Raw genomic sequence first — 24,791 nt, 5'->3', positions numbered from 1 at the left:
ATCGGAATCTGGAAGCCCCCTTTAACAAGGGGACCCCCAGATCCCGGCCTCTGGGGGCGGGGTCACCTGTTTACATAAACGGGTGACCCTGCCCCCCCTCTGACACCACGGGAAAGCCATAGGGAAGTCCCCGTGGCATCAGAGGGAACGGGTTCACCAGGTGGCCCCGCCCTCAGTTATATAAGAACTGTCACAAGCACAGAAGCGTCACACTGCGGAAGCCTGCCATTGAGGCGGATCGTGCGGAGGACGAAGCGTGGAAGAAGAAGCCAGAGGAAGATGAAGAAGATCGGAGGAAGAAGCAGAGGAAGATGGAGGAAGAAGGAGAAAACCGAAGGAAGATTAGAAGAAGATGGAGGAAGAAGCGGGGAAAGAAGAAGACATTAATAAAGGAATTGTCTTTTTTACCATATTGACACTTTTTTTGTGAAATGGTAGGGGTACGTCATACCCCATTACCATTTCACATGGGGGAGGCTGGGATCTGGGGGTCCCCTTGTTAAAGGGGGCTTCCAGATTGTGATAAGCCCCCGCCCGCATACCCCCACAACCACTGGGCAAGGGTTGTGTGGATGAGGCCCTTGTCCCCATCAACATGGGGACAAGGTGCTTTGGGGGCTACCCCAAAGCACCCTCCACATGTTGAGGGCATGTGGCCTGGTACGGTTCAGGGGGGTGCTCTCCCATCCCCCCTCTTTTCCTGCAGCCTGCCAGGTTGTGTGCTCGGATAAGGGTCTGGTATGGATTTTGAGAGGGACCCCTATGCCATTTTTTTTTAAATTTTGGCATAGGGTTCCCCTTAAAATCAAAATCAGACCCGAAGGGCCTGGTATGGATTCTAGGGGGACACCCACGCAATTTTTTTTTTAAATTTTGGTTCGGGGTTCCCCTTAATATTCATACCAGACCCAAAGGGCCTGGTAATGGACTGGGGGGATCCCATGCTCTTTTTTTCAATGATTTTTATCTATATTGCCGAGACCCGACAATTCATTACAGCCGCAATTAATTTTAAATGACAATTTTTCCTTTAGAAATGTCATTTTGCTGTGGTACTGTTCTAAACATGGGAAAAATGCGCCACTTTACAGGCATACTATAGACACCCCCCAGGCACAATATTTAAAGGAATATTTCATTTTTATTGTTTCACTTTAAGCATTAAAAAAATCACTGCTCCCGAAAAAAACGGCCGTTTAAAAAAAAAAAATCTCATTAATACATGTCCCCTGGGGCAAGACCCGATCCCCAAACACTTTTTATGACAATAACTTGCATATTGTTCAGTGTTCGCAGAACAATCTGAACAACCAAAGTTCGGGCCGAACTTATGCTCGGGCCGAACAGTTCTCCCATCCCTATCCGGCGTGATAAATCTGGGTATAGGGACAAATATGTTCCATCAAAGACAATATTTGGCAATTCGGGGGAGGGTCCATAGGTAGAGATAGTCAGCGCGGAACATATTGCAGAGGGTAGTATTGGGGGCTTTAGTGATAGGTTGACCAAAGTACATAAACCCAAGGTAAGTATAATAGCAAGTCCTAGTTGCAATCTCCGGAACACCCAATAAGAGCATAACATGCGACTGGTCTAAACTATGTGGCATGTTCACCAATGCCAGGAGCCTGGCACACAAGATGGGTGAACTAGAAATTCTGTTGTACGAGGAGGATTTGGATTTTGTGGGAATTTCAGAGACCTGGTTCAACAGCTATCATGATTATTGGCTGGCAACCATTCAAGGGTAAATACCCTTTATCACAAGGATAGAGAGAGTAAAAAAGGGGGAGGGGTATGCCTATATATCAAGAATAATGTACAAGTGAATGTGAGAGATGACATCACTAAGGGAGCTAGGGAGGAGGTGGAATCCTTATGGGTAGAGCTCCAAAGGGATGAAGCTAAGGGGAAAATAATACTGGGAGTATGGTATAGGCCCCCTAACCTGAGGGAGGAAGGGGAGACAGATTGGATCAGCAGCAAGGATGGGAAGTGTTATCATAATGGGGGATTTTAATTATACAGACATAGACTGGGCGGAGGGAACCACGCATTCATCTAAGGCTCACCAGTTCCTAAATGTCTTGCAGGACAATTTTATGGATCAGATGGCAGACGCACCAACTAGAAATAAAGCGCTACTGAATCTACTGATTACCAACAATACAGACCTGATCACGGATGTGGAAATACAGGGCATTTTAGGTAACAGCGATCACAGGTCAATTGGCTTCAGTATGAATCACACAAATAGGAAACATAAGGGAATACAAAGACACTGAATTTCAAAAGAGCCAACTTCCCTAAACTACAAACCTTGCTAGATTGGCATAAATTGGGATAAAATCTTAAGAACAAAGAACACGACGGAGAGATGGGTTTGCTTTAAGAGCATATTAAATAAGTGCATTAGCCTATGCATCCCATTCGGTAATAAATTTAAAAGAGTGAACAAAAGTCCTGGATGGCTTAATTCCAATGTAAAAATGCATACAAAAGCAAAGGAGAAGGCCTTCAAAAAATATAAGGTTGAGGGATCATCCTCAGCATTCAAACTTTATAAAGAATGCAACAAGAAATGTAAGGGTGCAATAAGGACGGCTAAGATAGAACATGAAAGACACATAGTGGAGAAGAGCAAAAAAAATCCCAAGAAATTCTTTAACCACTTCAGCCCCGGAAGGATTTACCCCCTTCCTGACCAGAGCACTTTTTACAATTTGGCACTGCGTCACTTTAACTGCTAATTGCGCGGTCATACAATGCAGTACCCAAACGAAATTTGCGTCCTTTTCTTCCCACAAATAGAGCTTTCTTTTGATGGTATTTTATCACCTCTGCCGTTTTTATTTTTTGCGCTATACACGGAAAAAAACGAAAATTTTGAAAAAAAATGATATTTTCTACTTTTTGTTCTAAAAAAAATCCAATAAACTCAATTTTAGTCATACATTTAGGCCAAAATGTATTCGGCCACATGTCTTTGGTAAAAAAAATGTCAATAAGTGTATATTTATTGGTTTGCGCAAAAGTTATAGCGCCTACAAACTAGGGTACATTTTCTCTGGAATTTACACAGCCTTTAATTTATGACTGCCTATGTCGATTCTTGAGGTGCTAAAATGGCAGGGCAGTACAAAACCCCCACAAGTGACCCCATTTTGGAAAGTAGACACCCCAAGGAAATTGCTGAGAGGCATGTTGAGCCCATTGAATATTCATTTTTTTTGTCCCAAGTGATTGAATAATGACAAAAAAAAATTACAAAAAGTTGTCACTAAATGATATATTGCTCACACAGGCCATGGGCATATGTGGAATTGCACCCCAAAATACATTTAGCTGCTTCTCCTGAGTATGGGGATACCACATGTGTGGGACTTTTTGGGAGCCTAGCCGCGTACGGGGCCCCGAAAACCAATCACTGCCTTGAGGATTTCTAAGGGCGTAAATTTTTTATTTCACTCCTCACTACCTATCACAGTTTTGAAGGCCATAAAATGCCCAGATGGCATAAAACCCCCCCAAATGACCCCATTTTGGAAAGTAGACACCCCAAGCTATTTGCTTTGAGGCATGTTGAGTCCATGGAATATTTTATATTTTGACACACGTTGCGGGAAAGTGACAATTTTTTTTTTTTTTTTTGCACAAAGTTGTCACTAAATGATATATTGCTCACACAGGCCATGGGCATATGTGGAATTGCACCCCAAAATACATTTAGCTGCTTCTCCTGAGTATGGGGATACCACATGTGTGGGACTTTTTAGGAGCCTAGCCGCGTACAGGGCCCCGAAAACCAATCACCGCCTTTAGGATTTCTAAGGGTGTAAATTTTTGATTTCACTTTTCATTGCCTATCACAGTTCCGGAGGCCATGGAATGCCCAGGTGGCACAAACCCCCCCCCAAATGACCCCATTTTTGAAAGTAGACACCCCAAGCTATTTGCTGAGAGGCATGGTGAGTATTTTGCAGCTCTCATTTGTTTTTGAAAATGAAGAAAGACAAGAAAAAATTTTTTTTTTTCTTTTTTCAATTTTCAAAACTTTGTGACAAAAAGGGAGGTCTGCAAAATACTCACTATACCACTCAGCAAATATCTTGGGGTGTCTACTTTCCAAAATTGGGTCTTTTGGGGTTTTTTTTTGCCACCTGGGCATTCCATGGCCTCCGAAACTGTGATAGGCAGTGAAGAGTGAAATCAAAAATTTACGCCTTTAGAAAGCCTGAAGGCGGTGCTTGGTTTTCGGGGTCCCGTACGCGGCTAGGCTCCCAAAAAGTCCCACACATGTGGTATCCCCATACTCAGGAGAAGCAACAGAATGTATTTTGGGGTGTAATTTCACATATTCCCATGGCATGTTTGAGCAATATATCATTTAGTGACAACTTTGTGCAAAAAAAAAAAATTGTCTCTTTCCCGCAACTTGTGTCACAATATAAAATATTCCATGGACTCGACATGCCTCTCAGCAAATAGCTTGGGGTGTCTACTTTCCAAAATGGGGTCATTTGGGGGGGTTTTGAACTGTCCTGGCATTTTATGCACAACATTTAGAAGCTTATGTCACATATCACCCACTCTTCTAACCACTTGAAGACAAAGCCCTTTCTGACACTTTTTGATTACATGAAAACATTATTTTTTTTGCAAGAAAATTACTTTGAACCCCCAAACATTATATATTTTTTTAAAGCAAATGCCCTACAGATTTAAATGGTGGGTGTTTAATTTTTTTTTTCACACAGTATTTGCGCAGCGATTTTTCAAACGCATTTTTTGGGGAAAAAACACACTTTTTTAAATTTTAATGCACTAAAACACACTATATTGCCCAAATGTTTGATGAAATAAAAAAGATGATCTTAGGCCGAGTACATGGATACCAAACATGACATGCTTTAAAATTGCGCACAAACGTGCAGTAGCGACAAACTAAATACATTTTTAAAAGCCTTTAAAAGCCTTTACAGGTTACCACTTTAGATTTACAGAGGAGATCTACTGCAAAAATTACTGCCCTCGATCTGACCTTCATGCATGGTGCAATTCCTGTTTACATTTGACGCCAGACCGACGCTTGCGTTCGCCTTAGCGCGAGAGCAGGGGGGACAGGGGTGCTTTTTTTTTTTTTTTTTTTCTTTATTATTTTTTTGCTTTTTTATCTTATTTTTAAACTGTTTCTTTCATTTTTTTTTAAATCATTTTTATTGTTATCTCAGGGAATGTAAATATCCCCTGATATGATAGCAATAGGTAGTGACAGGTACTCTTTTTTGAAAAAATTGGTGTCTATTAGACCCTAGATTTCTCCTCTGCCCTCAAAGCATCTGACCACACCAAGATCGGTGTGATAAAATGCTTTCCCAATGGCGATGTTTACATCCGGCGAAATCTAAGTCATAAATTGCTCGTAGCTTCCTGTTTCTTAGGCCATAGAGATGTTTGGAGCCACTCTGGTCTCTGATCAGCTCTATGGTCAGCTGGCTGAATCGCCGGCTGCATTCTCAGGTTCCCTGTTGAGACAGGAGAGCCAGAGAAAAACACGGAAGACGGTGGGGGGGGCATTCCCTCCCACTGCTTGTAAAAGCAGTCTAGAGGCTAATTAGCTGCTAGGATTGCTTTTACATGAAAGCCGACCGCTGGCTGAAAAGAATGATACCAAGATGATACCTAAACCTGCAGGCATCATTCTGGTATAACCACTCAAAGTCGTGAATGGCGTACCTGAAGACCAAAAAATGGTTAACAATAAAGCACAGTAAACGGTAAAGTATAAAAAATTGCATACCTGAAAAGCAAACATGATAAAACATAATAACAATAAAACATTGCAGAATAGAATACAGTAAGAAAGAGCAGAACAATAGAGAGAATAGAGAGAGAGAGAACAGTAAAACGACAACTATATTTTTTTTATTTTATATTTTTGTTTGTGTTTTTTTTTTTTTTTTTTACACTTTGTTTTGTAACTAACTTTTACAACTGTAACCGGTTCCAGGTTCGGGTCTCTCAAAATGCGTTGGCATCTTGGGAGACCCTGTGAATGTGTGCCTAGTCTGTGGAATGCTGTACCCTACGCTAATACTTAACTAGTGAATGGTAGCATTCAAAACATTCATCAATGCAAAGACCAGGATTGTCAGGACAGGAGGGACAAAAATAGCGGGTGTCACGCCTATATCCGCGCTTGCTGCAGACACGACATCTTTTTTGGGGGGGTTCGTTGGGTAGGGGTACTCGGGAGGACATAAAGAAAATGCCTCTCATGCAGCCGACTGCATTTGGTTGGGGATGTGAATGGGGGAATTACGGGCGCTGCAGAAGTGGTGGGTTCCCAATTAGGATTGGCGAATGCAGCAGGAAGGGCACTATGGGCACGACGGGCCTGTGTTTGTCTTCTTGGTGGCAGCGGGACACTACTTGTGCTTGCCACCTCACCAGCTTGAACTGCACTTATGGAACTCGCCACGTCACCAAGTGTTACTGCAGTGCTGGTTTGACTACGACCGGGGTGTACTAGGCCGCTGGTGCTTGCCAGTTCACCAAAACGCTACCAAAAAATCTGTTAGCGATCGCAGGGATCAGGCCTGACTCTGCGAATGCTGCAGTTATGCGTTTAGTGTTTTGTAAGTGACAGTGATCGATCGATACTGCACTTGGGTGGGCTGGGCCGGGCCAGGCGGAGGGGCAAAATGCAGGTGCTAGCAGGTATCTGGGCTGATCCCGCTAACACTGCGTTTTTGGGAACCCTAAACTGCTGGGGATGCCATTATAGATCTGATCGGATCAGATATTGATCCATTCAGATACTATACCACTAAGGGAGGCGTATGCTGCGTGCGTGGGTGTTAGCAGTACTGGCACTAACCTGATGCTGCCTGGGGCTGGTGCTTGCCAGTTCATCAAAGCGCTACCAAAAAAACTGTTAGCGATCGCAGGGATCAGGCCTGACTCTGCGAACGCTGCAGTTATGCGTTTAGTGTTTTGTAAGTGACAGTGATCGATCGATACTGCACTTGAGTGGGCTGGGCTGGGCCGGGCGGAGGGGCAAAACTCAGGTGCTAGCAGGTATCTGGGCTGATCCCGCTAACACTGCGTTTTTGGGAACCCTAAACTGCTGGGGACGCCAGTATAGATCCGATCGGATCAGATATTGATCCGTTCAGATACTATACCACTAAGGGAGGTGTACGGTGCGTGCGTGGGTGTTAGCGGTACTGGCGCTAATCTGACGCTGCCTGGGGCTGGTGCTTGCCAGTTCATCAAAACGCTACCAAAAAAACTGTTAGCGATCGCAGGGATCAGGCCTGACTCGGCAAATGCTGCAGTTATGCGTTTAGTGTTTTGTAAGTGACAGTGATCGATCGATACTGTACTTGGGTGGGCTGGGCTGGGCTGGGCTGGGCGGAGGGGCAAAACGCAGGTGCTAGCAGGTATCTGGGCTGATCCCACTAACACTGCGTTTTTGGGAATCCTAAACTGCTGGAGATGCTAGTATAGATCTGATCGGATCAGATATTGATGCGTTCAGATACTATACCACTAAGGGAGGCGTATGCTGCATGCGTGGGTGTTAGCGGTACTGGCGCTAATCTGACGCTGCCTGGGGCGACGCATATCACCGCCGGGCGATCAGGGGGCTAAACCTTTATTCGGTAATAAACGGCGAGTGCCCTGACACTATAAAAAATAAACGAACTAACCAGCGTCACCTGTAACGGTTATACGGTGATCAGTGGTGAAAGGGTTAACTAGGGGGCAATCAAGGGGTTAAAACATTTATTAGATAGTATATGGGGGTCCCTGTCGCTATAAAACGCTGACGGCGAACCTAAATATTTACGTCCCTAACTAGCGTCACCAGCGACACTAATACAGCGATCAGAAAAATGATCGCTTAGCGACACTGGCGATGGGGGGTGATCAAGGGGTTAAAACTTTATTAGGGGGGGTAAGGGGGGTATCCTAGACCTACAGGGGGCTAACACTCACTGCCCTACCACTTCTAACTGTCACAAACTGACACCAATGCAGTAATCAGGAAAAAAAACAAACAAAACAAAAAAAAAACACTGCTTGGTGTCAGTTTGACAGGGGGGGAGGGGTGATTGGGGGGGATCGGGGGGCGATCGGGGGTGTAAAGTGTGCCTGGCATGTTCTACTGTGTGTGTGTGTATGTGTTGTGCACTCACATGTCTTTTCTCCTCGGCACCGGAACGGAAACTGCCGAGCCGAGGAGAGAGATGACATCACATCCTCTGCCTCTGTGTACTACACAGAGGCAGAGGATATTTCTCATTGGCTGGGAGCGATCGCGAGGGGGGGCCACAATCGGATGGCCTCCCCTCATCTCTGATCGCTGCCAGACAAAAGCCGACCGGACCCCTCGCCCCCGGGAAGGCAATCACGTACCAGGTACGTGATTTTGCCTGCCCGTGCCATTCTGCTCACGTATATAGGCGTGAGGCGGTCGGCAAGTGGTTAAGTATGTAAACAGTAAAAAAGGACGGACAGACCATATTGGCCCCATAAAGAATGAGGAAGGACATGTGGTTACAAAGGATGGTGAGATGGCAAAAGTATTGAATTTATTCTTCTCAGTCTTCACAAGGGAATTGGGGGGCTTCAGTAACCAAAACTGCAGTGTTTATCCTCATGACACATCACAGGAAGCACCTCCATGGTTAACAGAGGACAGAATTAAAATTAGACTTGGGAAAATTATCATTAATAAATCACTGGGACCAGATGGCTTGCACCCGAGAGTACTTAGGGAACGCAGTCAAGTAATTGCCAGACCATTGTTCCTAATTTTTAATGACAGTCCACTGACTGGATTGGTACCAGCTGATTGGAGAAAAGCCAATGTAGCACCAATATTTAAAAATGGGCGAAAAAAACATCCCTGGGAATTACAGACCAGTTAGCCTAACACTAATAGTATGTAAACTCTTGGAGGGAATGATAAGGGACTATATACAAGATTTTAGTAATGAGAACAGTATCATTAGCAGTAATTAGCATGGATTCATAAAGAATCGTTATTGCCAAACCAATCTATTAACCTTGTATGAGGAGGTGAGTTGCCATCTCGATAAAGGAAAGCCCGTAGACGTGGTGTATCTGGATTTTGAAAAAGCATTTGACACAGTTCCCCATAAACGTTTACTGTACAAAATAATGTCCATTGGCATGGACCATAGGGTGAGTACATGGATTGAAAACTGGCTACAAGGGCCAGTTCAGAGGGTGGTGATAGATGGGGAGCACTCGGAATGGTCTGGGGTGGGTAGTGGGGTCCCTCAGGGTTCTGTGCTGGGACCAATCCTGTTTAATTCGTTCATAAACTACCTGGAGGATGGGGTAAACAGTTCAATCTCTGTATTTGCGGATGATACTGAGCTAAACAGGGCAATAACTTCTCCGCAGGATGTGGAAACCTTGCAAAAAGATCTGAACAAATTAATGGGGTGGGCAACTACATGGCAAATGAGGTTCAAATTAGAAAAATGTAAAATAATGCATTTGGGTGGCAAAAATATGAATGCAATCTATACACTGGGGGGAGAACCTCTGGGGGAATCTAGGATGGAAAAGGACCTGGGGGTCCTAGTAGATGATAGACTCAGCAATGGCATGCAATGCCAAGCTGCTGTTAACAAAGCAAACAGAATATTGGCATGCATTAAAAATGGGATTAATTCCAGAGATAAAACAATAATTCTCCCGCTCTACAAGACTCTGGTCCAGCCGCACCTAGAGTACGCTGTCCAGTTCTGGGTACCAGTCCTCAAGAAGGATGTACTGGAAATGGAGCGAGTACAAAGAAGGGCAACAAAGCTAATAAAGGGTCTGGAGGATATTAGTTATGAGGAAAGGTTGCGAGCACTGAACTTATTGTCTCTGGAGAAGAGACGCTTGAGAGGGGATATGATTTCAATTTACAAATACTGTACTGGTGACCCCACAATAGGGATAAAACATTTCCGCGGAAGGGAGTTTAACAAGACTCGTGGCCACTCATTAAAATTAGAAGAAAAGAGGTTTAACCTTAAACTACGTAGAGGGTTCTTTACTGTAAGAGCGGCAAGGATGTGGAATTTCCTTCCACAGGCAGTGGGAGCATCGATAGTTTCAAGAAACTATTAGACAAGCACCTGAACGACCACAACATACAGGGATATACAAGTTACTGACATAATCACACACATAGGTTGGACTTGATGGACTTGTGTCTTTTTTCGACCTCACTTACTATGTAACTATGGAGGTTATTTAGGAAAGGAAAATCCACTTTGCACTACAAGTGCAAACTACAAGTGCAAAGTGCACTTGAAATTGCACTGAAAGTGCATTTGATAGTGCAGTCGCTGTATATCTGAGGGGGACATGCAAGGAAAATAAAAAACAGCATTTTAGCTTGCACAGGATTGGATAATTGGATAATAAAATCAGTAGAGCTTCCCCTCACTTCAGATCTACCCCTCAGATTTCAAGTGCACTTTGCACTTGTAGTTTGCACTTGTAGTGCAAAGTGGATTTGCCTTTCCTAAATAACCCCCTATATGTAACTATGTAACTATGTAATATGTAAATTACTACGGGCAATTTTCATAATAGTTTCTTTTACTGAAAATTTGTGTAGTATACATATAACGTCTCTCGGCCTTTCTGTATTCTGAGTGGTATAAAATGGAATACAGTGAACCCAATCTATCTCGATAAACTCAGGTGCATAGTCCCCCATAATCTGACAAAATAACTCTTGAACTGTTGAACACAATTTAGGCGTCAGAATAGTTTCAGGTAGGCCCCTTATGCGGATATTTTGCCAGCGATCCCTATATTCATAATCATCCAGCTGATCCCTGTAGGAGTTTAAAATCTCCTCATGGTGTTTAGCAATGTCCTGCACATCTGCCACTTCCTGCACCATTGCCTCATGACCATTTTACAAGGGTTCTGTTCTATGCCCTAATGCAGTGTATCTTCCCTAAGGCCCTCCACAGCTTGTTGGCATGATTGTTCCACCACAGTTATTAATTTCTGTATATCTGCCTTAGTGGGAAGGGCCCTTAGGAGCTCTATAATGTCCAAGTCTCTACCCTCTTCTGTGACATGTTACCTGTGGTGTCGGTTCCTCTCCCAAGGAACTGGGTTCAGCTTGTCCTTGTCTGTTACTCATGTCTATGAGGCCCTCTTCAGATGCTGGAGTTCTTCTGCCCATTCCAAGCAAGTGTTCCTTAGGAGCTGGCACCGCTGGCGTACCAATACTGGCCACCAGAGGCACAAGTCACTATGATCTTGTGTCAGGGAATCCTGATCAGAGGCTAGCAAGCCATCCCCATATCTCGGGGTTGCCGTGATCAGGAGCCAGGGACCCTCCATTCAACCCTGCACAGTCCCGACCTGGGGTTGATAGATCCTCTACATGCCTTGGGGGCCTTGACCGGGTACCAGACTGCCGCGTCCTGGGACCATCCTACCCTGTCCGGTTACCAGTGAGCCCCGACCATGCACTGGGGAGCCTCGGCATACCATGGCCCAATGTCAGGAACCCACGGTCAGATCTCAGGAAGCTGCGGTCATTCGCTGAGCCGCTTACACTGGAGACCAGAGCACCACGCTTCATCTCCTCGTGCCTCCTGACTGGGCATCCCAGCTCCACTGCACGTGGGTAGAGGTAAGCTCGTATCCCTCCTGCTGAACTCCTGCCGCCCCAGCTGGTTGTAAAGCTGCTTGCCTTCGGGTTGTCATCGTCCGGCTTACTGTGTAGATAGCATAGGTAAGCTGTCAGCTCCTATCAGCTGCTGTTTGTGATCTCTTCCAAAGCCCGGGGAGTGAAGAGTGGAGAGCGTTACTCAGCACATCCGCTCATCACAGTGGCTCATGCAGGGCTCAGTCAGTCGGCTCCAATTTGGTGGCTCTGGTTTTACCCTGTAGTCTCCGCTCCACAGTACACACGTCTGACTTCTCTCTTGACCCCCATCCTTGCAGCATTTCCACTTTTGACTCTTCTGTAGGCTCCTCCCCAGAGACTGCAGACATGATATAAGACAAGAGATGGTCAGAGACTGAGGACATGATACAAGAGATGGTCAGAGACTGTGGACATGATACAAGAGATGGTCAGAGTCTGCAGACATGATACAAGAGATGGTCAGAGACTGCAGAACTGGTACAAGAGATTGTCATAGACATGGTACAAGAGATCAATGCAGCCTTACCAGTGCCCATCAAATGCAGCCTCATCAGTGCCCATCAAATGCAGCCTCACTGTGCCCATCAATGCAGCCTTACTGTGCCCATCAATGCAGCCTCACTGGGCCCAGTAATGCAGCCTCACTGTGCCCATCAAATGCAGCTTTACGGTGCTCATGAATGCAGCCTCACTGTGCTCATGAATGCAGCTTTATGGTACCCATCATTGCAGCCTCACCGTGCCCATCATCGCAGCCTCACAGTGCCCATCATCGCAGCCTCACTGTGCCTATCATTGCAGCCTCACTGTGCTCATCATTGCAGCCTCACTGTGCCCATCATTGCAGCCTCACTGTGCCCATTGACGCAGCTTTACAGTGCCCATCATTGCAGCCTCACTGCCCATGAATGCAGCCTCACCATTGCTTGCCCTGGATCACACACACAGTGGGAGCTCTGTGTGTCATGGAGCTGGGTCTGTGTGTGCAGTCAGTGGCTCTGTAACAAGGTCCTGCCCCCCCCAGATCGTCTCGTGTGATAGTAGATTGAATTAGTGTTTTGCCTATCACACGAGACGGTCTGGGGTGGGACCTTGTTACAGCGCCACCGACAACACACACAGACCCAGCTCTGTAATACACAGAGCTCCTGCTGTGTGTGACAAACAAGAGGAGGAGGCGGGAGGGGAGCGCTGCAGCCAGCCACAGATCATAGCGGCCTAGGGCAGGTGGCCTACTGGGAAACTTCCCGGTATCCCAGTAGGCCAGTCCGGCCCTGGGGACAATGCTAACTGATAACAGTCCAGAGACAGAAAGAACAGAAAGTTATCAGCTTGCAAGACTTCTGGCTTGGTAAAGAAATATTTATATATATTTTTAAATCTTTATTTAAGGTATGCAGAATGATCAATAAGGCATAGTATTATATACAGTAACTGGTGACATCTAGAGATAGACATTAAACCCAACATTTCAAAAAGGCAACGGGTAACAGCGACAAAACCAGCAAAGTTCCTTAACAGCCATATGAAGAAAATTATCAACTGTAGGTTATTGCCTCTATTTTAAATAAAGCCTGTTTTTCAAACAGGACTGTGACGGGAACCTCTAATTTTAAAAGACCCATCATTTTATGGGTCATACACATACCTATAAGATATCATGTGAGACAAGTGTGACACTAACTAGCAGGAACCTAGCTAAAGAGAGGTAGGTAACAACACTTATATGTCGTAAACTGTTTCCGTCACGTCTCTCTTCCCTGGTAATGTAAGGGTGGCACCTATCAATCACCGCATACCGATTGAGATTTTCAGAAAATTAAAAAAAAAAAAGAAAGATAAAAAGGATGACACCAAGGTGTCAGGAAAAGATTGAGATAGGGGGTGTGTGGAGAAGGGGAGAGAGAGAGGGACTTAGGAGGACAGGGGGGGGGAGTAAGAAGGAGGGAAGGATAGGGAGTTTCGGCGGGGTCGATGGCTCCAGACTTCCGATTTACATGGAGAAACTTACTCAAGTGTATGTCTCATATTCGTGAACCGGAACAAATCCCAGTGTATCAAACGTGCATTGTGTTCCTCCTCCCTTTCACCAAGGGCTGCCGTCAGGCGTTCCATCTGTTGTATGTCGTTCACCCTGGCAAACCACTGTGACACCAAAGGTGGGGACTGTTGCTTCCACATGCTGGGGACGCAGGCCCTTGCTGCATTTAAAAGGTGTTTCAGTAAAGATTTATGATATCTCTTATGCCGCGTACACACGACTGGACTTTACGGCATACTTTGTCCTGCGGACTTTTCGACGGACTTTATGACGGACTTTCCGAATGAACGGACTTGCCTACACACGATCAACCAAAGTCTGACGGATTAGTACGTGATGACGTACGACTGGACTAAAACAAGGAAATTCTTAGCCAGTAGCCAATAGCTGCCCTAGCATCGTTTTTTGTCCGTCGGACTAGCATACAGACGAGCGGACTTTTCGACCGGACTCGAGTCCGTCAAAAAGATTTGAAACATGTTTCATTTCTAGGTCCGTCAAACTTTTGGGGAAAAAAGTCCGCTGGAGCCCACACACGATCGAATTGTCTGACGGGCTCCAGTTCGCCGGACCAAGTATGCCGTAAAGTCTGGTCGTGTGTGCGCGGCATTACAGGACATAGGGGTCAGGTTTAGGAGTACAGCTTCTGGGTTGTCATGAAGGGAGAAATCAGTAAGCTTATGAATGATCTTCAGGACCTGGCTCCAGAAAGGTGCCAGCAGTGGACACTCCCAGAAGATTTGAAGTAACGTGCCAGTCTGGGTACCGCACCTCCAGCACAACACGCTATGTCCTGGAATTATTGATGCCAGCACCGATGGGGTCCTGTACCAGCGTGTCATGGTCTTGAAAGTAATCTCTTGATATTTGCTGCACAGGAAAGACCTGTGCGCAAATAGAAGGATACGAGTCTTTTGCTCCTCCGTGAACGTGATGTTGAGGTCTCTCTCCCACTTCTTCAGATACGGAGTATCATGTTGCGATGTGGCTGTCATTAGTATATTATAAGAACAGGATAGAGATTTCCATATGGGCTCGTCTCCTCGGCATAGGTCTTCAAACGGCTTGGGTTGTCTATGAAAGCAGCCATGATCTGGGAGGGATCAAAGAAAGTGAGATAGTTGTGAGATCTTCCATTTACCCAAAATGGAGGAATTAAGGGGCGGGGTACAAGCTTTGGAGGTTAGTCCATGCAGAGGATCCGAGAAATGAAGAGGCTCTGACCAGTCTCTCCTCCGGCTGGAGCCGGAAAGCCCTGTCGGCGATACCCAGTATGAAGTGCCTGATAATAGGCGTTAACGGTGAGGGAAAACTGTCCGTCTCTGCTATCCAAAAGTATCTGCGGAGCTTGTGTAAAAGTGGGTTCAATTAATGGGTGTGGAGAAGAAACACTGGAGTAACTGATCCCACTCCAAGGCAGGCCTGCCAGAGGTGCCGGAACTGTTTCCCGCTCTAAGGAAACCCACAATTTGTGAGTTGAATGTCTGCACCAGTCCACTACTCTATTCATGTGGACCGCTGTGCAATATAAAGCTGGGTCGGGGAGACCAACCCCTCCTCTGAGCTTTGGTCGCTGGAAAAGGGATCTTCTGAGCCTTGAGGGTTTGCCCTGCCAGACATAATTAATAAAAGCCGTTCGGAGCTTACAAAAAAACTCTGTGGAATCCTAATTGGTAATGCTTGTAAGAGGTAAAGCAGCCTCGGCATAATGTTCATCTTTAGGACATTGCATCTGCCAAACCATGAAAGCACCATGTTCTTCCATCTGTCTAAGTCTGAGGAGAAGCTGTTCAAAAGGTGCTGAAAGTTGAGTTGGTAAATGAGGGAAAGGTTGGAGGGGATCTTAGTGCCTAGATATTGGATGGCTTGAGAAGCTCATTGGAAGGGGACGTTGCCACTAAGGCAAACGAGAGATCTAGGCGTAAGAGTGATGTTGAGCATCTCTGATTTCTGTAAATTCATTTTAAAATCTGACAGGGCGCTATAGTCGTGTATTCCTGATAAGAGGACCGGTAGAGATATACGCGGTTCTGATATATAAAACAGTAGGTTGTCCGCATAGGTGGCTACTTTATGGTGGTATGTGCTGGTTTCGAGCCCTCTAATGTCAGGGTTAAGTCTAATGTGTTGCAGTAGGGGTTCCAAAGAAAGGATGAAGAGGAGCGGGGAGAGCGGGCATCCTTGTCTCGTGCCATTACTTATCTTGAAGGAGTTGGAGACTACTCCATTAATTCGACCTTTGCTATAGGGGTGGAATAGATGGCAGAAATCCAAGATAGGATGGATGTTGGCATCCCAATACGTCGCAAGGTGGCCAAAAGGAAAGTCCAATTCACCCTGTTGAATGCTTTTTCAGCGTCAGTGGATAGCAGGATGAACAGAGAATTAAGTTGTTTGGCCCTTGCTATGATGTCTATAGTTCTGATTGTATTGTCCCGTGCTTCTCTGTTGCGGATAAACCCGACCTGGTCTAGTGGGATTATACGCTGGAGAATGGACCCCAGTCTCTCTGCCAAGACTTTCGTGAACAGCTTTAGGTCACAATTAGTTAGGGATATGGGCCTATAGCTGGCGCAGAGGAGTGGGTCTTTCCCAGGCTTGGGGATTATAGTGATGCTTGCCTGTAGAAGGTCTGTTGGCATATTGTGGTTGTCTAGAATTCCATTAAAGGCGGCAATAAAATGGGTAGCTAGTTGCGTTTGGAAGGTTTTATAATAAGTAATTGAAAAACCATCGGGGCCTGGCGCTTTCCCCTTGGGGGACCCTGCCAAGGCGCTCGTGAGCTCTTCTTTGGAGATATGTTGCGAAAGCAACTCTACTTCCTCCGCACTGAGAGAAGGCAGGTTGGCAGCTTCCAGATATGCAGCTATTGCTTCCGACTTATCTGGAGGTTGGTCCATAGTAGCTTTGGAGTGCAGATTGTAAAGTGCTTCGCAGAAAGCACGGAAGGACTCCGCAATCTCTAGGGACTTATGGATTTTGGTGCCCAAGGCTGGAATGTAAGATAAGTTGCGTTGGGTTCGAATGGTGTTTGCTAACGCTCTGCTGCATTTGTCCCCATATTCATATAGGGAGTGTTCCCTAATTTGTTCTTGTAGTTAGGTCCCTTTCTGGGTGAGTTTTGTGTCGCCTTTCGCAATCATGGAGTTTGGTGAGCAGGCCGGATAGTGTTTTCGCTCTCTCGACCTTGAGTCTGTGGCCATGTTTAATAAGCATTCCTCTAATGTAGCACTTGTGTGCTGCCCATATGGAGAGAGGGTTGGAGACTGAATCTTTGTTACGCTCAAAAAAGAGGTCTAACTCTCGGAATTATATTTGCTTTAATCTCCTGTTCCTGTAGGAGGGATTTGTTTAATCGCCAAGTGGCTGATCTAGGAGCCGGATATTGTGAAATAATTTCCAGTGAGATCGGTGCATGGTCCGATAGCGCGATATGGCCAATCTGAGCACTAGAGGCTATCGTGATCGTTGCATGGAAGACTAGGAAGAGATCTATCCTGGAATACAACCCCTGTACTGGGGAAAAGAAGGTATAGTCCCTCTCCTGTGGGTGTAAGATATGCCAAATGTCAACTAACTGATGGGAATGGAGCAGCTCTCTAACTGAGTTTGTATCCTCTGGGATAAAGCAGAGGAGCTTGTCGAGGAGTCTTTGCGGGCATCCATGGTGAGGTTAAGGTCACCCCCCAACACCAGGGTACCCTCGGCGAAAGAAGTCAAGGCAGAGAGACAAGTCTCAGGCACTGGGAGCTGCTTCATATCGGTGAGATACAGGTTAGCCAAGGTGAACGTTTGCGACTGGAGTTTACCCTTCACAAAGAGGTATCTACCCTCCCGATCAGTATAGAGGTCTATGAGCTTCCAGGGTACAGTTTTGGCTAGGAGGATACACGTGCCTTTTGATTTAGCTGAGGGCGATACACTATGGTACAGTGTTGGGAAATGTTTACTGTACAGTTTCAGAATCCTTACGGCTCGGAAATGAGTTTCTTGTAAGAATACAATTTGAGGTCTCTGCCGCCATAGGTCAGCAAGACAACTGGATCGCTTTTCAGGAGCATTGAGGCCCTTCACGTTCCAGGAAATCAATTTTAAAGTAATTTTTAAGGAAGCAGGTTTCCGGCCGTCGTCCCCCGCCGAAACTTGGAACAGTGGGTATAGTGAGACGGGAGAGGAGGGTAGGGTAGGACAATGGCAGAGAAGAAAAGGGGGCGAGGGAAAACAGTCAAAAAGGGGGAAGTAAAAATAGGAGGTTAGAGGTTTAGAGGGAGGTATGGATGAAATTGGCAAAACACAAAGTCTCCAAAAGGAGATTTACTGCCAAAAAGGGCAGCTAAGGCCTAGTAGGGATGAGCTGCGGGAACTCTCCAACCAGCCCTGTGCCAGACGCGGCTTTAAAAGTTGCACATCTAACTTCTCTTACGCATAACATATGATACAAATATAAAGAATACCATGAGTAGTAACAATGGTGAAATATTCAAAACCTCAACGGTAAACATTATCAGAAATCAATATAGGGAGAGACTGTTCGCTCTCCGCCGGCTGTCATCCAATGGGAGTGAGTCGTGGCTCCCTTGCTTGACCCCTCAGTGGTACCAGTGGATTACTGCAGCCTGCATAGGCCTATGCAGTGAAGCAATATGTGTGCCCCATCAGAAGTCTACCCCCCTGCATAATACACCACAACATTCAAGGATTCCCTAGATCAGGAAGTATGTGTGCCGCTGCAGCAGCCGACTTAGCCCCCCACTGCGGTACATCTGGGGTACTAAAAAAAAAAAAAAACCCTGAAATTCACTCAGGACTAAGTGCAGCAGAACACACACCACCAAACAAACATTCCTACATTATATTGTTAGGTAAAGAAAAATAAAGAAAAGTAAAAAGCATCCAGATACATGTACATATGTGGAGGAGGAACACCTAGGGGTATGGCACCAGAGGGGCACCTGGAGCACTACTTTATGATCAAAACATTTTAGTAATGGAATGTACTCCTAAGAATGCCCCAGGAGCTCCTCTCTAGTCTCTCCAACTTGACTTGAACCAGAGTGATGGAGAGTGTCGTGAAATCGTTGCTCTGTTGCTTAGTCCCTAGTAATACCAGACAGTATATCATGCAGGCAACAGGTGTGAGGGGGGGCTCCCCAGGGATCCCCTTAGGTGGTGCCCCACTCCATCCGAAAGGCCCAGCCAGGCTCTCTCATTCTGGATGGTGATCTCATAACAGAGCCAACACTGAAGGCCATCCTGTACTCCCTCCCATCCTGAAGATCAACCCCCTGCCTCTAATTCTGACAAGTTTTCCTGGGGGTTGGCTGAAACCAGGGCACCTAGGGGAAAATACCAAAGATGGCCTGCTTTTGAGTCTGATGAAAGGTCACTGGTCCGTGAGTTCTCCACGATCGAGGTGCCCAGTACCAGTGAAGGTACTGCCTGAAATGTACAAGTTTGGTAGCCCCTGGGACTGGGGACAAAGCTGTAATGAGGATGAAGTCATTACTTCTGATAGTTAGGGCTCATTGTCCTGTGGGGCTGGCGGTCGTCTGCGTTGAGACTGGCAATTCCTACGGGGTCCTACGGGGTCTTTGGGGTCTGTCAGTTGGAATCGGGATTCAGTGGGATTGCTGTTGCTCAGTGGTAGGACGAATGTGAGCCAATTGGGGAGAGGCACAGGGGGCATGTCTAGAGATCTGAAGAAAACTGGGAGCTCCAAAGGGTGCCAGAGGGCATACGATCTTCCCCCCTTCCGGGCAATCAAATGGAAAGGATGACCCAACTTGTAAGTGATCTCCAATTCGCCAAACTTCTCTAGTAAGGATTTCATACAGTGGCGAATCTTTAGGGTCCTCTGGGACACATCTGGTAGGAGAAGGATCTGTGCGCCATCAAAGTTCACATGTCCCTTGTGCCATGCCCTTTGGTGTATGTCTTCTTTGACTGAGTAATTGTGCAGGCAGCATAAAACATCTCTGGGTCTGTCTTCTGTGGGACCCCTGGGTCCCAAGGTCCTGTGGACCCTATCAATGGCAATGGTGGTCTCAGGAGGGCACTCTAAGCAGTCGTTGAAAATGGCAGTTACAGTCGCCTTTAAGTCAGCCTGGCGAGTGGCTTCTGGCAGGCCGCAAATTCTAATGTTGCACCTGTGATTTCGGTTTTCCAGATCATCTAATAGCAGGTGCAGCTGTGCAGTTTGGTCTGACACCTCATTTTGTGACTCTTGTATGCTAGAAACATCCTGATGAAGGCAGCAGAGTCAGTTTCCAAAGTGGAAACACGTGCAGTCACATCAACTACCTCTTGTTTAAGACCTATAAGTTCCCTTCGGAGTGCTGACTCCACTCTAGAGGCTAGTGAATCAAAGTCCTCTCTAGTGGGCAACTTCTGTAGGAGGGCCCATAGTGACTGTTCGTTCATAGCGTGGGGGAGGACACCTGTAACAGCAAGGCTAGGTGAGCAGGGTTCACTGTGGTTTGCCTATGCTGAGTTGCAGACAGTGGTACACAGGATGTTGAGGCTTGAGAGTGCTGTGTGTATGGTGGAGCCCTGAAACCGCACGCCGTATGTAATGGTGATCTGCTGAGTTCCCCCCAGGGCTGCTGAGTGATGTGAGGGGTATTGAGCATGGCAGGCGGGGAGAAAGGTCACTGGGTGGTGAGAACGGCAGTATGTCATTGCCGCGATCGTACCTCGCTCCCCCTCCTTCGGCTGCAGGCAAGTTGGGCAGGAGTCTGTGCCATCTTGGCTGGGTACGGTGTGGATGCGGCCGGCTGAACTGGGACCAGGTAGCGTTCCATGTAGGCGGCGGTAGTTTGGGGTCCTCGTTACCACTTCCCTGGCTATCTGTGCTGTGTGTAGAGACAAGAACATGGGGTATTTCTGTCTGTATGCGCTGCCGAAGAGCCGTGGACTGGGAGCTCAGGGAGGAAACGCCCTCATGTTTCCATGCCGAGACCCAAGAAATATTTTAATTTTTTTTTCTTGCACTTGTCAAACAGATGTAATAAAATACTTTCAATGGTATATTTTACAACCAAAAGGAGCAAATAAGATAAATGTACAATCAACCTTAAATTTGTACACATTTGGCAGACATTTGTAGCCAAATCAACTTTTTTGTTATATTTCTATTCTGTAAGACTGAATTCTGAAACAAAGTGCAGGATAATGTATTATATGAGCTAACATCAGTGCTATTTTTTATAATTTTCATGCTGGCAGATCAGAATTATCACAATGAAACATTTAAAATATTTTGCTGAAAAATAAATTGCCAAGTTCTTCTTCCACAATGTACAGTCTTGTCTTGTGGATCTTAGTCAACAAGTCAGCATCTTGGTAACATCAAAGATCTATGCTGCCCAGTATTATTAGCACAAAATCACTATTCTCCCGCCTACCTGGGTTACCACTAAAAATGTATAAGCAAACTTTCATTAATCTAGGACACTCACTTAATAATAAACTTATCTGCATCTAACTGTGCTTTGTTGAAACATATTTAACTGCAGAAAATTCTCTTTTATACTAGTGCCTTAGGGCTGCAGATATTAAGGTAGAATTGTAAGTTAACTGCATGTATTTAATAAACATGCCATGATCTTTGTATGTCATTTTAAAGGGTTCTCAGTTTACGGACAAATTGGCCTGTGAGCACAACTGTGATGCCAGTTCCACCATTTGTGCTGAGGGTGGTATCCTAAGTAATAAATTCCATAATTATACAATTCAGTGCAACAGGGTTCAGAAGGCCCTGCTTGTGAGAAGTTACATGCTAGGAAGGTGAAGTGATACAGAAGGTAATGTTAAGGATGTGCTGATGGAAAAAATAAAAGTACAGTTTATTAGGTGGAAGGGGGTAGGCCTTCCTTAAGAAATTTGTTTCAGGAATCACCTAGAGACAAACAGGGGGTCATTTACTATAGCGCTGCAGCGCTAATTAGCACAGATTACTGTGAATTAGCACTAATTATTGCTAATCACGCTAATTAGCGCTGAAACGGTATTCACTATATCGCTGGTAAAAAAAATACTCCCAAAATTGAGTTACTATAGTTTCCTGAAACCAAATAGCGCCCAAACCCTTACTCTGCTACAATGGCGTCCCTAGGGGGGCCAGAGGGGGCCCTGACCCCCCCAACATTATGCTGTGCCCCACCATGTGCCCCCCAATTAAAAACATTTTTCTTTTTTTTTACAAAAAGGCAATGTCTTTTTGTTTGCATTCGTAGCGGATGCACCACATTTTACTCAGGCCGCCGCTGGAGTAGCACAGTCTCTATTGAGAGGGAGAGCGTCCCCAGTCAGCCCCTGCGGGTGATTCCTCACCCCTCCCTCTGCTCGCTGACACTGCATAATGTGAGCACTCACACAACCACAGCCGCCCGATCTGCTCCTTCCCCTGCATCCTCATTGGCAGGGAGAAGAGCGAGTTGCAGGAAGGACTCTACCAGGACTCTCAGTTACTGAAACCAGCCTGTAAATTCCAAGAGATGCCAGACCAGCACTGTCAATAGCAGGGGCAGGACAGCAAGAGGAGGCTGGGGAACCCCACAGTGGCAGAACACCAGGGCCCGATGGCAAGATAACCTTTGCAACCCTGATAGTTCTCCCACTGCTTTGGACCCTTGTATATTCTTGGTATGCTGGTGACATATATCTCTTGTTTTCTGCCACCTTGGGGGGCCCCAATACAGTAGGAAGGGAGCTCACTGCAGAACATGTGAAAGGGTCCATTGTGGGATCGTACTAAAGGGCCCCAGGATATATATATATATATATATATATATATATATATATATATATATATATATATATATATATATATATATATATAAATTGCATTTTATAGTTGCACCCCTACTTTTGTTCCTGCCCCCCCCATGTGCCCCCCCTAAATATGAACGCTGGAGACGCCACTACTCTGCTAAAACCTGGAGTAGTGCACATGGAAATAATGTTTAGAGCATTATATAATTGCCTACATGGTACTGAAAAATGCAATATATTATTTAAAGATAATCTGCTTTTAAACAATGTGAAAAAGTGATTTCTACACTGAAATATCTTTAAAAGTCTGTGAAGAGATAAATTCCTCGTTTTTGTACAACTATGTGCCAATACAACTGAGCATGCTCAGACCTGCAAATAGCTCTCATTTTAGCTCCAATGTCATTTTTACAGCACGCTATAGTAAATACCAGAATGAGCGCTGTGTTAACTTGTTCCTGACCAGCTGCCGCAGTTGTACTGCGGCAGAATGGCACAGTCAGGCGAATCGCTGTTATGCTACGTCGGGCGCGTTGTGGGTGCGCCCTCCCGCCGGCCACGACGATCGGATTCGATCAGGGACCGATCAATCCCCAGGCCCAGGCTAATGAAATCTAGCCTTTACCCGGTGATCGCTCCTGACAAATGATATCCTTCCCCTGTTTGTGTAACTGTAAACACTGATAGGGGAAGTGATGTCATCTCCCTCATGTCGGTCTTTTCTGTCCCAGACCGAGAGGAGAGAGCATCAGAAAAGTAAGTTGCATAACACTACACTGACACCAGGTCATGTAGGCACATAATTCACCCCGATCACCCCCCCCCCCCGATCACCACCTGTCACTGTGTCACCCAGTACAGCAATCAGATTTGTTTTTTATCGCTGTACTAGTGTCATTAGTGACACTAATCAGTGTTAGAGTAATTAGTCTTAGGCCCAGATAGGTCTAGGGACCCCCCCTAACCCCACCAATAAAGGTTTAACCCCTTGATTACCCCCTGCCACCTGTGATCACAGTATAAGTGTCACGGGTGATGGAGGTTAGCTAGATATTTTTTTAATAGCGTCAGGGCACCTGCCGTATTTTACCCAATAAAGGTTTAACCCCCTGATCACCTGGCAAGTGATCAAAGTTAGGTTCTAGCATCAGATAGGGTCTGCGTCGCCCCAGGCAATGTCAGATCAGTGCCAGTACTGCTAACATCCACGCACGCACCATACACCTTCCTTAGAAGTATAGTGTTTGAACAGATCAATGTCTGATCTGATCAGAACTATATTAATGTGTCACTTGATATGGTACACAGGAATACCGCCCTCTCCTATGTGCCAAACGCTGCGCTCACAGACCTACCCCTCACTGACAGCTGCTGCTTAAATTAAACCAATGCAAAAATAATGATAAATGATTCACTAATGACTGCCCTCCCTCCAAGTGAAATCAGATAGCAGCGCTAATTATAAAAATGTGCATACATATGTGACTTAATCACAAACAAACTGAAAAGTGACAACCTCTTAAGTGTCATATAAATAATGAGCAAAATTATTCTAATGTGAAAAAATTAAACAGTGTATAAATTGGTAACATAAAAGTCCAATAAAATAGTGACGTAGTGATATGTGTGATGCTTCACAAATAATACAGATCTTCAGTGAGCAAAAATCTTCCACCACACCGCTGTGCACTGTGATCTCCTCTCCCCTTCAGCGAGCAGACTCACCAGCTATTTTTGCCTTACACTCTCGTGCTTGGCTCACAGGCTATTCCCACACAGTAGGGGGTACAGTGATAATTTCCACTCAATTCCTGTTGGATATCCAGAGCATATGCTAGCGTACTCTCCACATGAAACAAAGAAAAGCGAAGCAATAGTGCAGTAACGCAACAAACTTTAATAAAAATAACACTCTCCTCCACCATTAAACTCACATTTCAAAAACTTGAATCAAGCAGAATAGCACAGCACACATGGTCATCACCAAAAAACACTCTCCAAATAATAACCGGACGTATGGTGGTCACGGCGGACCCAGGCAGTCGGATGTTCGGATGACTCTCACCCGTTCCTCGCGTCTCCTGGAGCCGCTTCCCCGCTTTCCCGTATGGCGCCTCCTATCTCAGCGTCCTACGTCTAGCGCGTCAGATTGCCTCGTAGCCACGCCCCGACATGTTTCGTCACAAGGGACTTATTCATGGGATTGGCTGCGCTATCTGGCAATCTTTCTTAAATACCCTCCTCTCTCGTATGACGCGGTATTGG

This window comes from Aquarana catesbeiana, linkage group LG04 (assembly GCF_042186555.1).
Source record: "Aquarana catesbeiana isolate 2022-GZ linkage group LG04, ASM4218655v1, whole genome shotgun sequence".
NCBI lineage: Eukaryota > Metazoa > Chordata > Amphibia > Anura > Ranidae > Aquarana > Aquarana catesbeiana.
The sequence above is the reverse complement of the archived record's forward strand: the minus strand, read 5'-3'. Positions refer to the sequence as shown.